Source organism: Erpetoichthys calabaricus, chromosome 5 (genome assembly GCF_900747795.2).
Source record: "Erpetoichthys calabaricus chromosome 5, fErpCal1.3, whole genome shotgun sequence".
Lineage (NCBI taxonomy): Eukaryota > Metazoa > Chordata > Cladistia > Polypteriformes > Polypteridae > Erpetoichthys > Erpetoichthys calabaricus.
In genome coordinates this window covers 44,508,355-44,523,015 of record NC_041398.2, presented here as the reverse complement: position 1 = coordinate 44,523,015, position 14,661 = coordinate 44,508,355, and the positions used below count along the sequence as shown (strand labels likewise).

The 14,661-nt window shown below is 42.4% G+C and overlaps 4 non-coding genes across 4 annotated transcripts; all 4 read right to left on the bottom strand.

Annotated features, from left to right (window-relative positions):
* Nucleotides 1-1,911: 1,911 nt before the first annotated feature.
* On the bottom strand, nt 1,912-1,983 carry trnae-cuc (transfer RNA glutamic acid (anticodon CUC)). The gene has a single exon. It is a non-coding gene; the product is annotated as a tRNA-Asp (tRNA).
* A 388-nt stretch (nt 1,984-2,371) lies between these two features.
* On the bottom strand, nt 2,372-2,443 carry trnaq-uug (transfer RNA glutamine (anticodon UUG)). Its single transcript has one exon. It is a non-coding gene; the product is annotated as a tRNA-Gln (tRNA).
* A 101-nt stretch (nt 2,444-2,544) lies between these two features.
* On the bottom strand, nt 2,545-2,616 carry trnae-cuc (transfer RNA glutamic acid (anticodon CUC)). The gene has a single exon. It is a non-coding gene; the product is annotated as a tRNA-Glu (tRNA).
* Nucleotides 2,617-2,727: 111 nt separating this feature from the next.
* trnaq-cug (transfer RNA glutamine (anticodon CUG)) lies at nt 2,728-2,799 on the bottom strand. The gene has a single exon. It is a non-coding gene; the product is annotated as a tRNA-Gln (tRNA).
* Nucleotides 2,800-14,661: the final 11,862 nt, after the last annotated feature.

Below are 14,661 nucleotides of genomic sequence, written 5' to 3'. Positions count from 1 at the left end.
GGTTACAGCGCTTAGTAACAAACTGTGTGAAGTTGCACTAGATAATTGGAAGAGGCTGAGTGAGGTATCCAATGGGACTGGAGGAAGGGATTCTGTGGGCGTATAAAACAGGAAGATGGATGTTAGAGATCGTTTTCGTTTTTTGTCTGCCGTGAAGTTCGTCATTAGTGAAGTGTGCATAGGAGTCCTCTAGAGCAGCCTAAGTAAGGTCAGGAGGGTTTGCGATTTACTTTCTGATTATCTCCTAGAGCGTTGGAAGTGGGGTTAATGCCATGAGCCGGACATTAGTTTAATTTGATTCATTTTAATTTTTTAGAAAAAGTCCTTGGGTCCCTTGAACAATCTATGAAAAGATAGATGTGAAAATGACTGGGAATATTGCCATGTTTTCTTTTTGATCTGGAGAGTCATTGGTTCCCTTTGTGTATCCTGAAGAAGCATGAAGGGAAAAAGATGGGGGATATTGTCTCTTTTGATTTTTTTTATCTAGTTTTCATCCTATTTATTCATGCATGTAGGAACAGCATTTGGGTAGAGTTGTTTGTGTGATAATTCACTACTTGAACTTCAGCTTTTTGTACTTTTGATATATTTGATACTTATATATCATGTTTTTTATAAAGAACTGTCTCTTATTGTGCCATCTTGTCTTGAGTCTCTCATTCACCCTGGTTTGTCCTTGGTATAACTACTAGATGTCCCCTTCTGAGATTGCTGTGCGATATATGGTGGCCACAGAACATCACAGGGGTCACCCTGATGTCACTGCTCCAGGGTCCTTGCCTTGACTTAATAAGTCAGAAAGAGAGGAAGATCCAATAGTGAAGTACTGTGTGTTATAGGAGCTTATTTTAAGTATTGCCGTTTCATTGAAATTTACTGTTTTTGTGATTACTATATATTGCTTCTGTCTCTGGATTGTGCATTTGGACTTGTTAGATTTAGATATCCTTTTAGGAACATTTTAGCTCTGTTAGCATGTTTTGCTAGTATTAGCATGTCTTTTGACATTTTTAAATAAACATCTTCTTTCATAAAGGTTTTTATTGCCCTTTTGGTTACAAACCAAAACATTTATGGATTCACTCCCATATGCGTCATTTTTGAGCTATTTGGATTTTTACATTTTTATAACCAACTTTATAACCCATTAATTGGTCTATGTAGGCTGAAGCCCACAGATAGCAGTTTGTGGGGGCTGGCTGACTTGGAATGAATCTCTTCTGGGCATGCCAGTGAAGGCCCTGGCCTGCTTTATGGTTTTTTTGAATCCTCACTTGCCATTTTCTCCATGTTCCTAAGGAGTAAATGTGGAATCAAATGTGGAAAGTAGTGCACTTTCTCCACAAAAGCAACAACTGAGGAATCAATCCCAGGCCATGGCAGTGAGAGCGCCAAATCCTAACCACTAGACCACCAGGGACGTGGAAAAAGCTGAGGCTCCTTTTACATTAGGGGGATGAGTTTGTGTGGCAATGTTGTTAAGTATACGTAGGTGATGCAGTGTCTATTCAAAACATGTCACGTAGCAAGAAGGTTCCACCGAGATTTGAACTCAGATCGCTGGATTCAGAGTGCTAACTATTACACCATGGAACCAGTACATGAAACATTCACCCTAGGGGGATGCTGGAATGCCTTAGGGACTCACGTTGTAGTGCCTCCTGTTGCCGCCTCATATACTCATGTGAATGGTCAGATGGATTGAACACTGGGCAGAGCTTCCAAGAGAAAGCCTACAAAGTTACTAAGGAGTAAATGTGGGATATATATATATATATATATATATATATATATATATATATATATATATATAAGGTAAAGTAATGTACTTTCTCCACAAAAGCAACAACTGAGGAATCAATGAGATTTTCAGGCTGGTGACTAAATGACAAGAAAGGGGAGACACCATTCCCTGACCGGGAATCGAACCCGGGATGTGGCGGTGACAGCGCCAAATCCTAACCATTAGACCACCAGGGAGGAGATGCTGGCTGACCTTTCAAAACCTTCCCTTTGGCCATGTCCTAGGTCCCCCTTTCTTCTCTGGACAGCCCAATCTTTCTCTTTGATTCTGCCCTCACCCCAGTCTCTTCTTCTCTCGCCGAGCTGCTCGTTCTCTCTCTCAATCTCCCCCTCTCTCTCTGTCCCTTGGGACATCTCCAACCTGCTAACACTCATTTGAAAAAGAGCTGGGAGGCCTGCACTGCATAGTCACATTTCCTAATGCAGCTTACCATACGAGAACACCAGACCACCCGCTGGCATTTTACTCCAGTGGAGCAGGGCTTTGCTGGGGGATGGGAGGCCAACATTGTCATGAAGGACAAAGGTCTCTGTACACCAAACCAATTGGTACCACAGAGCAAGAAGGTTCCACCGAGATTTGAACTCGGATCGCTGGATTCAAAGTCCAGAGTGCTAACCATTACACCATGGAACCAAGACAAGGCACTTGTTCTAGGTACGGAGCCTTGAAGTGAACGAAATTGGTTCTGCTGCGCAGATTCAGGAGAGTTGAGAAGCAAACGCAAAATGCCACTTTTCCCTGACCGGGAATCGAACCCGGGCCGTGGCGGTGAGAGCGCCAAATCCTAACCACTAGACCACCAGGGACGTGAATCAAGTGGAGGCTCCTTTTACATTAGGGGGATGAGTTTGTGTGGCAATCTTGTTAAGGATATGTACGTGGTGCAGTGTCTATTCAAAACATGTCACGTAGCAAGAAGGTTCCACCGAGATTTGAACTCGGATCGCTGGATTCAGAGTCCAGAGGGCTAACCATTACACCATGGAACCACAACATGAAATGTCCACCCTAGGGGGACACTGGAATGCCTTAGGGACTCACGTTGTAGTGCCTCCTGTTGCCACCTCATATACTCACTTGAGAGGTCAGATGGATTGAACACTGGGCAGAGCTTCCAAGAGCAAGTCTACAACGTTCCTAAGGAGTAAATGTGCAATATATATATATATATATATATATATAATTATATATAATATATATATATATATACATACATACATATACATATACAATACAATACAGTTTATTTTTGTATAGCCCGAAATCACACAGGAAGTGCCGCAATGGGCTTTAACAGGCCCTGCCTCTTGACAGCCCCCCAGCCTTGACTCTCTAAGAAGACAAGGAAAAACTCCCAAAAAAAATAACCTTGTAGGGAAAAAATGGAAGAAACCTTGGGAAAGGCAGTTCAAAGAGAGACCCCTTTCCAGGTAGGTTGGGCGTGCAGTGGGTGTCAAAAGAAGGAGGTCAATACAATACAATACACAGAACAGAACAAATCCTCAATACAGTAAAAAATAAAAAAAATTTTAGAAGTAAAAAAATAAAAGTTTTAGAAGTACGGAGCAGAATTTAACAGTAGATGATATCACATAATAAGATTTGGATATTTTTAGAGTCCTGGAGACCTCATCCATCAAGCTGCCTCCCCCATTTGGCCATTCCACGGCTGAAACAGTGCTGGGCCAGCCAATCCGATGAAAGGACCCCTCTTTCCCACAATTCCTGCGATCCTCCATCTATATATATAAACACATAAGGCAAAGTAATGCACTTTCTCCACAAAAGCAACAACTGAGGAATCAATGAGATTTTCAGGCTGGTAATTAAATGACAAGAAAGGGGAGACACCATTCCCTCACTGGGATTCAAACCCAAGCCATGGAGGTGAAAGCACCAAATCCTAACCACTAGACCACCAGGGAGGAGATGCCGACTGACCTTCCAAATCCTTCCCCTTGGCCACGTCCTAGGTCCCCCTTTCTTCTCTGGACAGCCCAATCTTTCTCTTTGATTCTGCCCTCACCCCAGTCTCTTCTCTTCAATCGCCGAGCTGCTAGTTCTCTCTCTCTCTCCCTCTCCCTCTCTCTCTCTGTCCATGGGACACCCCGAACCTGCTAACACCCATTTGAAAAAGAGCAGGGAGAACTGCGCTGCGTAAGTCACAGCCACATTTCCCCATGCAGCATACCATACGAGAATACCAGGCCATACGCAGGCATTTTACTCCAGTCGAGTCAGTGCTTTGCTGGGGAACAGAAGGCCAATATTGCCAGGGAGGACGAAGGTCTCTGTACACCAAACCAATTGGTACCACAGAGCAAGAAGGTTCCACCGAGATTTGAACTCGGATCGCTGGATTCAAAGTCCAGAGTGCTAACCATTACACATCACTCCTTCTAGGTACAGAGCCATGAAGTGAACGAAATTGGTTCTGCTGCGCAGATCAGGAGAGCTGAGAAGCAAACGACACTTTTCCCTGACCGGGAATCAAACCTTAGCCATGGCAGTAAGAGTGCCAAATCCTAACCACTAGACACGTGGAACAAGCTGAGGTTCCTTTTACATTAGGGGGATGAATTTGTGTGGTAATCTTGTTAAGTATACGTAGGCGATGCAGTGTCTATTCAAAACATGTCACAAAGCAAGAAGGATCAAGTGAGGTTTGAACTCGGATTGCTAGATTCAAAGTCCAGAGTGCTAACCATTATACCATGGAACCTAGACACAGCACTCCTTCTAGGTAAGGAGCCATGAAGTGAACGAAATCGGTCCGGTGTGCAGATACAGGAGAGCTGAGAAGCAAATGCAAAAGACCACTTTTCCCTAACCTGGAATTGAACCCAGGCCATGGCGGTGAGAGCAGCAAATCCTAACCACTAGACCACCAGGGCTGTGGAACAAGATGAGGCTCCTTTTACATTAGAGGGATGAGTTTGTGTGGCAATCTTGTTAAGTATATGTAGGCGATGCAGTGTCTATTCAAAACATGTCACGTAGCAAGAAGGTTCCAGCAAATAAATGAATATACTAATGTATGTAGCTGTTTTATTAAGTTAGTCATTTTCTCAGCAAGAACAGTGACAAACACTTAGATGGGTGACACAAAAAACAGCATATTGGGTTTGTGAACACTCAGACTGTTAACAGACTACTAGCTAAGGTTTATTACTGTTTTAAGTTTTGCTTAAGCCTTTATCCATGATAACAACAGTAATGTATTTTAAACTTTTAACAGACTGCTTTTCAGTTGAAGCAGGTTAAGTGACTCACTCAGACTGACACATCTTATCAGTGCCAATCTAAACATTTAATGCCCAGTATCCCAGCAACTATCCATCCATCCATCCATTATCCAACCCACTGAATCCATACACAGGGTCACGGGGGTCTGGCTGGAGCCAATCCCAGCCAACACAGGGCAGGGAACCAATCCTGGCAGGGTGCCAACCCACCGCAGGACACTCACAAACACACCCACACACAAGCACACACTAGAGCCAATTTAGAATCGCCAAATCCACCTAACCTGCATTGTCTTTGGACTGTGGGAGGAAACCGGAGCGCCCGGAGGAAACCCACGCAGACACGGGGAGAACATGCAAACTCCACGCAGGGAGGACCCGGGAGGTGAACCCAGGTCCCCAGGTCTCCCAACTGCGAGGCAGCAGCGCTACCCACTGTGCCACCGTGCCGCCCGCCCCAGCAACTACACGATTAATAATTAGATCAGCACCATTGTATTCATTGTGTTTTCCTTTTTGTTGGTATTGCATTATAGTCAGTAGTATGAAGGAAACATGCAAGTGAGAATTTCATTGTACTATTTACTCATGGCAATGAACATAAACTTGAGCTCCACTTGCGCTGGTACTTAAATATAGGCACTGGGTCTGCTAGACACTCTACCGGTACCACATATATACAGGATTATAGCATAGTGTTAAGTGTTATAATGGAAATGGCCTTACCAGTCCTTCCTGGATTTGTCACTTTTAAAGGAAACACTGTTGTGCAGTATTACCGATTTTTTGATTCAAGCTTCTATCAGCTGTTATGCAATACACTATGAAACCACAGTGTGCACATTATTTGCATTTTCCTTCTACTTATTAATATCAGTAAGTGAAAAAAAAATCCCACAAGCGTCAGCTTCTTCTATTTTTGAGCAGCACTTCATTTTCACCTTCATCTAACTCTTTGCTCTTGGACTTACTCCACTGTTTGCTGACTTCACTATTACAGCTTTATGCAAATCCGTGTCGTTACCCAAGCTTTGGGTTCCTGGATTCACATTCCAGCTGTCTCTGGTTAAGACAGAGGTTTTCCCAGCGTATGCTGGTTAGGTTAACTGGCTACCGAACTGGTGTGTGAGTGTATACCTAAATGTGCCCTGTCATGGTTTGTCCTGATGCTGCCAGGATGTTCCTAGTGACACTGAACTGAAAACAATGCTTCAGAAAACAGATGCATGGACATTTAAGTTTTTTTGTTTTTTTTCTTCATTTTAATATTCTCCTTTTTACATACAAAGTCACAACTTGTTTAGCTCTATCTTACGTTACTGAAATGATCATGGTTTATACACCAGAAAATATACTGTGATCCCAAGATGCAGGCCTACTTAAAATTCTGAATATGAAAAAAAAAACAGTAAAGGAGGCTGATCCTTTAACTACAAGGAAAATATGCCTACTAATATTAGAAAGGCCTCACGCAATGAGATCAGCATCAAGTTTGACATCCCCTCCAACTATTGTTCTCATAGTGTTTTCTAATTAATTATAGAAATTGTATTTGTTTTGGTCTTATTTACTCTTTTCCATTTCTTTCTCTCCTTGTGTGTGGTGGTACTTGGCCCATCTTACAGTCAGGTGCTGGATTCAACATCACACCAAATATCAAAGTCAAAAAATTGAAATCCCAGGCTAATCTAACTTGCTTGAATTTCATCACAGCAATGCATAATGTGACTCAGTAGTGTGTATGACCCTCACTTACCTGTATGCTTTACTGACAATGTCTGGGCATGGTCCCGATGAGGCGCAATATGGTGACCTGGGAGATTTCCTTCCAGACCTGGATCAGGGCATCAGTGAGCTTCTGGACAGTCTGTGGCACTACTTGATGACATTGGATGCAGTAATACATAAAGTCCTAGAGGTTTTCAACTGGGGAACATGTGAGTCAGTCTATGGCACCAATGCCTTCGACATCCAGGAACTGCCAACACATTCTAAACACATGAGTCCGGGCATTGTCCTGCATCAGGAGGAACCCACTGCCCACTGCACCAGCATAATGTCTGACAGTGGCTCTGAGGATTTCATCCCGGTACCTAACAACAGTCAGGGTGGTGTTGCATAGTACGTGGAGGTCTGTGCAACACCCTCCATGGTATGCCACCGTACACCATCACTGACCCACCACCAAACTGGTCATGCTGGATGATGTTGCAGGATGAGTAATGTTCACCACAACATCTCCAGGCTCTTTCACGTCTGTCACATGTGTTTAGTGTGAACCTACACTCGTCTCTGAAGAGAATGGAGCACCAATGGCGGAGCTGCCAATTGTGTATTCTGTGGCAATTGCCAATCAAGCTGCATGGTCGTAGGCTATGAGCACAGGTCCCACTAGAGGATGTTGGGTCCTCATGCTACCCTTATGGACTTGGTTCTCCAATGCTGGTGGTGCTGTGAAGAAGATCCTCGTGGGTAGACACTAGAGGTTCCTACAGAACTGCAGGGTGTACAGAAGGGTCCAGTTTGTGAATTCTATCCACAGACTTGATGTTGCTACTCTGAAGATCCAGCTTACATCGAGGTGAATGAGGCTGGACCTGGCCAGATGCAAAGATCAGGCTGTTTCTAATGAGTTTACATGCAACTTGTGTGAGAAACTTACAGACTTGGGTGTGACTGCTGATCCTAATGTGATGTGGGAGACCTTCAGTTACAAGATGCTGAAGGCTGCTGAGGGTTGTGCTGGTGTGGCCAGTGTTCCTAGAAGAAGGTGTTTCATCTCTCAGAGCACCCTGGATATCATCAAAAGGAGTCGCAGCGCACGTCTTGATGGCAAGTCTGGTCTGTACCGGAAACTGAGAAGGACAGCTGCAAGGACTGTGAGGGCAGATAAGGAGGCATTTGTTAGAGGCATCTGTGAGCAAGTGACATACAATCTATGGTCTAGTGACACAATATCCTGCTTACAGAGGAATCAAAGCATCATGCAAATTTCAATCTGATCCTCGGAGAGTCGCAGTCATGGCGGGTGATGGAAGGGTCCTTACAGATAACGCTAAAGTTGAAACCTACTAGGCTGGATACTTTGAGCAGCTGTTTAAAGCTGATCCTCCGGCTAAGACATTGGACATCTTTGGGTCCCTGGTTCTTGAGACTAATCCTCCAATTAGCTGTGAACCCAGGCCCGGTTCTGCCGGTTGTGCAAACGGTGCATGCACGAAGGTGGCCGAACATAGACGCTCAACAAAACGCAGGCTTGGCGCGGGACTCGTCTTTTCCCATCGAATGTCAGTAACTTGCATCAAAGAAAAATGGGCAAGTCACAACACGTGAATTGTGGCAGCTCTAGTACGCAGCACATCAATCAAAAGATTTTGTAGTGTTAATTGGAATTTTACTGAGGAATTAATTAAACTTGTCGCCGATTCGTTAAATGCGTAAGTCAAGTTTTCTTCTACATACAAAGAAATGTTCTTTAATTTTTTTTGACATTAAGGAAATTGTGTCAAAAAAAAGTTTTTAATTTTAAATACATTGGTTTAGAAAACGAGTGAAGGTATTATAGGGTGAGGGGGCAGCTGAAATTAAATGGCACGATGGCGGCTTCGCCTCTAGAACCGGGCCTGTGTGAACCATCCAGTCTCACCGAGCATGCACAGGTGGTGAACCAGCTGAAGGCAGGGAAGGCTGCAGAAATCTGTGGTGAACTTCTCCAGGCTGGTGATAAGGCTGTCTTCCTTGCATTGCAAGTAATCTTTGCTTCCATTAGAGAAACAGGCATCATCCCAGCTGCCTGGAAAATGGGACTTGTCATTCCTCTCTGGAAAGAGAAGGGTGATCGCCTGGATTGCTGCAGCTACAGCGGGATAACACTGCTCTCAGTGCTGGGTAAGGTCCTTACCAAGGACATCCTCAATAGGATCTGTGATCACTTGGTCACCAACCAGCAACAGGAGAACATTTTTAGAACATTAGAACAATCTAGATGAGAACAGGCTATTCAGCCCAACAAAGCTCACCAGTCCTATCCACTTAATTTTTCTTAAAAAATATGAAGTCTGGCTTTGAAAGTTCCTAAAGTCTTACTGTCTACCACACTACTTGGTAGCTTATTCCAAGTGTCTATGGTTCTCAGTGTAAAGAAAAACTTGTTTGTGCAAAATTTACCTTTAACAAGTTTCCAACTGTGTCCCTGTGTTCTTGATGAATTCATTTTTAAATAACAGTCTCGATCCAATGTACTAGAAAAGCGCTATATAAATGTAATGAATTATTATTATTATTATTATTACTAATTCCCTTCATAATTTTAAACACTTCAATCATGCCACTCTTAATCTTCTTTTGCTTAAACTGAAAAGGCTCAGCTCTTTTAATCTTTCTTCATAATGTATTCCCTTTAGCCCTGGAATGAGCCTAGTTGCTCTTCTCTGGACCTTTTCTAGAGCTGCTATGTCCTTTTTGTAGCCTGGAGACCAAAACTACACATAATTACTCCAGATGAGGTCTCACCAGTGTATTATAAATGTTGAGCATAACCTTTGTGTCACAGTAACCTAACATTCTGTTTGCCTTCTTAATGGCTTCTGAATACTGTTGGGAACTTGATAGCATAGAGTCCACTATGACTCCTAAATGCTTCTCATAAGGTGTACTCTCGATTTTCAGACCTCCCATTATGTATTCAAACTTAACATTTTTACTTCCTATGTGTATTACTTTACATTTACTGATATTAAATTTCATCTGCCACAAATCTGCTCATGCCTTTATGCTGTCCAAGTCGTTCTGTAACGAATTAACGGATTCCAAATTATCTGCTAATCCAACTATCTTAGTATCATCTGCAAACTTAACCAGCTTGATACTTATATTCCTATCTAAATCATTTATATAAATAAAAATAGCAGCAGCTCTTGCACTGACCCCTGTGGAACACCACTCTTAACATCGGCCAATTCTGGTAAGGTTCCTCACACCATCACCCTCTGCTTCCTGTGTCTGAGCCAATTCTGCACCCATCAAAAAACATCACCCTGAACTCCCACTTTATTTAGTTTGATGCCCAACCTCTCATGTGGCACCTTATCAAATGCTTTCTGAGAGTCAAGATAAATCATATCATATGCTCCACTTTGATCGTATCCTTTTGTTGCTTCCTCATAGAATTCCACCATATTAGTAAATCTCAACCTCCCTCTTCTGAACCTATGCTGACTGTTCAGACACCTCCTGTACTTAACCTGTGTTGCTCAATCCTGTCCTTAATAATTCTTTCCATTAATTTTCCTGTGATGCATGTCACGTTACTGGCCTATAGTCACTTTAATATGCCCAGTCACCCTTTCTATATATAGGGATAATATTTGCCATTTTTCAGTCCTTTGGAATCTCCCCAGTGCGTAGTGACTTCCTACAAATATGTGTCAAGGATTTATACTGTATATGTACTTGCTAGCTCCTTGATAACTAGAAGGTAAATATTATTTGGTTCTGGTGATTTGTTTTATGCCTAAGAAGTCTACCATCAAATGCATCCTAACGCTGAAGGTTCTCATGGAGTGTAAATACGATTATCAGCAGTTTCTTTGCAGCTTTTGTCAATTTTCATAAAGTGTTCGAGTCAGTTGATCGAGCTGCCCTGTGGGACATCCTGAGACTTTGCGGGATCCCCCAGAGTTCCTGGATATCATGACCGGCCTGTACACTGGTACTGCGAGTGCTGTGCAGAGTGGAGGCAGAACCTCTGTGTTTTTCCCAGTTGACTCTGGGGTTCATTAGGGTGTGTTTTTGCTCTGCTCTGTTCAGCACTGCATGGACTGCATGTTGGGTAGAGTCATGAGGTCCAGCAGCTGTGGGGCATCTGTTGGTAAAGAAAGATTTACTGATCTTGACTTTGCTGAGGATGCTGTAATCTTCACCCAGTCAAAGGATGCTCTTATTGGAGCTCTCAAGAGACTGAGCGAGCTTGCAAGTTTCCTGGACAAAAAACAAGATTCAGGCCTTTAATGACCTCTTGGACACAGCCATCAGCAGTGTGTCTGTCTGCAGAGAAAGTGTCGACCTTGTTGAGAGGTTTACTTACCTCGGCAGTCACATTCATGTCTCTGGTGACTTCCTATGAAGTCAGCAGACAGATTAGGAGAGCATGGGGGGGTCATGAGGTCGCTGGAAAGGGGTATGTGGCACTCCTAATATCTTTGCTAAAGGACGAAGGTCCAAGTCCTTACAGTCCTGGTGTTTCCTGTTTTGCTATACGGTTGCAAGACATGGACACTGCCCAGTGACTTGAGACAAAGACTGGTACTTAGTCTCTTCAGAGAATCCTTGGGTACCGCTGGTTTGACTTTGTGTTGAATGAGTGGTTGCTCACAGGGTCCCAAATGAGGCACATTACCTGTGAGGGCACTACGACCATGTGTCACATTTCCCTGAGGGTGATCCAGCTCATTGTTGAGGACATGAGCTGCTGGATCAGGCCAAGCGGATGCCCCAATAACACCTGGCAGTGAAAGATATTTGGTTAAGTTGCAGGGGGTGGTGTTGGGGGTGATTGGGGATTGGACCACGTGTCTGCCGTCGGGGTTACCTACCAGGATTCTGACCTGTTTCGTCGTGTGGTGGGTGCAGCGATGTGCTGTACCAGTGCATGCTCTCCCACCTAACCTGACCTGATCGTAACAGCGCTGATGATTTACCTCAGATTAAAATCAAACAACATTTCATATACATAACTCAAGTTTACAAAAAAGAAGGGGTTCTAAACAAATCAACCCCCATCCCTGAGAAAGAGAGCTAGGCCAGCAGTGTAAAACGTTATGCTAGTAAAGACAAATGAATAGATAAAATAGTAAATGAACAGAAATAAATGGAGTTAAAGAGGGGAGAAAACCTGCTTCCTCAATTTAAATACTTATTCTAAAATGTTATTGATTAGATCCTGCCAGGTTTTGACAAAGTTTTGTACAGATCCTCTAAGTGCAAATTTGATTTTTTCCAGTTTCAAACAGTATATAACATCAGTTACCCACTGACTTAGAACAGGAGAGTTAGACTTATCTTGCTCAATTGGAAGAACCCTATGTGCCAATAGTGTAGTAAAAGCAATTACAGTTTATTGTCCTTCTCTACTTTAAGCCCATCTGGAAGTTCACCAAACAAAGCTATTAGTGGATTAGGAGGGATTGTGACACCAAGGCTGCCTGAAAGGCATTTAAAGATTTTGGTCCAAAATGATGTGACTTTGGTGCAAGCCCAGAACATGTGGCCTAAGTGAGGCTGTAACTTGATTGCAGCGTTCACAGGTTGGATCTTGCCCTGGAAACATTTTGGATAATTTAAACAAGAAAGATGCGCTCGATATATAATTTTGAGTTGAATAATTCTATGCTTTGTGCATATAGAGCTCCAGTGAACTCTGTGCATTGCTACCTTCCACTCCTTATCTGAAATGTTGAGTAAGAGATCCTTTTCCCACTGTTCTCTTGGATCTTTGAAAGGGAGGGACTGTAAAATAGTTTTATCTATTATGGAAATGCTGTCTAAGTCCTTGAGACTGAGCAATGTGAAGAAAATTGGGTAGGTTCTGTTTAACAAAATTTTGAATTTGAAGGTAGTGAAAGAAATGTGTTGCTGGAAAGTTAAATATGGAGTGTAATTGTTCGTAGAATGCAAAGACATTGTCTATGTACAGATCTCTAAGTGATTTAATCCCGAATGTTTTCCAGGCATTAAAAACTGCATATGTTTGAGAGGGTGGAAAAAGGTGGTTCTCATGCAGAAGTGCCACAGATAAAAGCTTCTCTATCTTAAAATACTTCCTACATTGGTTCCATATTCTGAGCGAGTGAAGCACAATTGGGTTGTTAGTATATTGGCGATAACTTGTATTTATTGGGGTGCATAGCAAGGAATATAATGAAGTACTGCAGGATTTTATTTCTATTGTGGACTAATCCTGTATATGTTCATCTATTTGTGTCCATGTCCAGGTTTCTATAGCTTGTATGTTTGCTGCCCAGTAATAAAACTGAAATTTAGGTAGAGCCATGCCACCTTCTGCCTTAGGTCTTTGTAGGGTCGCCCTTTGGATATGTGGATGTTTTGAATTCCAAATAAATGAGGTTATGGTTGAATCTAATTTCTTAAAAAATGATGTATTGATGTATTTTGGAATGTTTTGAAATAAAAAGGAAAACTTAGGAAGGATATTCATCTTAACAATTGTCCTGCACGATCGCATAGGGAGCGGCTTAAGGACCCGACGTGCACTGCAAAACCTCGTGTCAAGGGTAAACGACGGGGTACTAACCTCTCTTTCTTTGTTCCCTCAGGAAAAACAAAGCAGCACCACTATGAATTCACCCGGACTCGTTAAAACTCAAGACATTTCCAGGTTCCCTCCTTCCCCCTGGTTCCCATCTGATGACAACACTACCATCCATCTACCACCACGGCTCCATCCCAGCATTCCATCTCCACTTCCTTACCCACCTCATAAATTGTCCGACTGTCATTTGGTTTTTGTCTTTGTTCAATGTATGAACTGACCGTGAGATCTGAAAGTTTTGCTACAGTATACAGGGACAGAAACCCCAAATCTTTATACCTTCTTGTGTGCTTTCTTTACACAATGTTAATTCTTCCAGCTAAATGAGATGAAGGGTTGACCATCTGTGCAAGCCTTGCTTAATTTTTTACATACAGATGGCAAAATTTTGCTAATAAAGAGCTTTATATTTACTTGTGATGTTTACCTCTAGGTATTTAAACTGCGATGATAAAAGGGAAGGTATCCAGTCTAATATTGTGTGCTTGAGAATTCACCGGGAAGAGCACACTTTCATTCAAATTGATTCTGAGACCAGAAATCTTTTGAAATTCTTTTAGTGCTGTTAGCACTGCAGGCACAATATTTTGTGGATCTGATATATATAGTACCATATCATCTGCATATAGAGAAACCTGTTCCAGTCCTTCTCTGATAATCCCCTTTATCTCAATAGCATTTCGACAGTGAATTGCCAGTGGCTCAATGGCAATTGCAAAGAGCAGTGGTGACAAGGGGCATCCTTGTCTGGTACCAAGCTCTAGTCTAAAGTAGTCTGAATTAATGTTATTAATACAAACTGAAGCTTCTGGATTGGTATACAGTAGTTTGATCCATGCACAAATGTTCGGACCAAACCCAAATCTCTCCAATGTAGTGAAAAGGTAGTTACATTCAACCATGTCAAATGTTTTTTCTGCATCCAACGATAATAATATCTCTGGGGTGTTTGACTTTGTTGGTGAATATATTACATAAAACAGGCATCGAAGATTGGAAGCTGTGTCTGCCTTTAATAAATCCAGTTTGGTCTTGTGATATTACTGAAGGCAGCACTTTCTCCATCCTTCTGGCTAGGACTTTGGAGAGTATTTTAACATCATTATTCAGAAGTGAAAATGGTCTGTACGATGCACATTTTAATAAGTCCTTATTTTGTTTAGGAAAGATGGTAATTAATGCTTGGCGAAAAGTTTGAGGTAGATTTTTATTTTTTCTAGCTTCTGTAAAAAATGGGAGCTAGCTGAATTTCTTATAACATTCAACAGGGTAGCAAT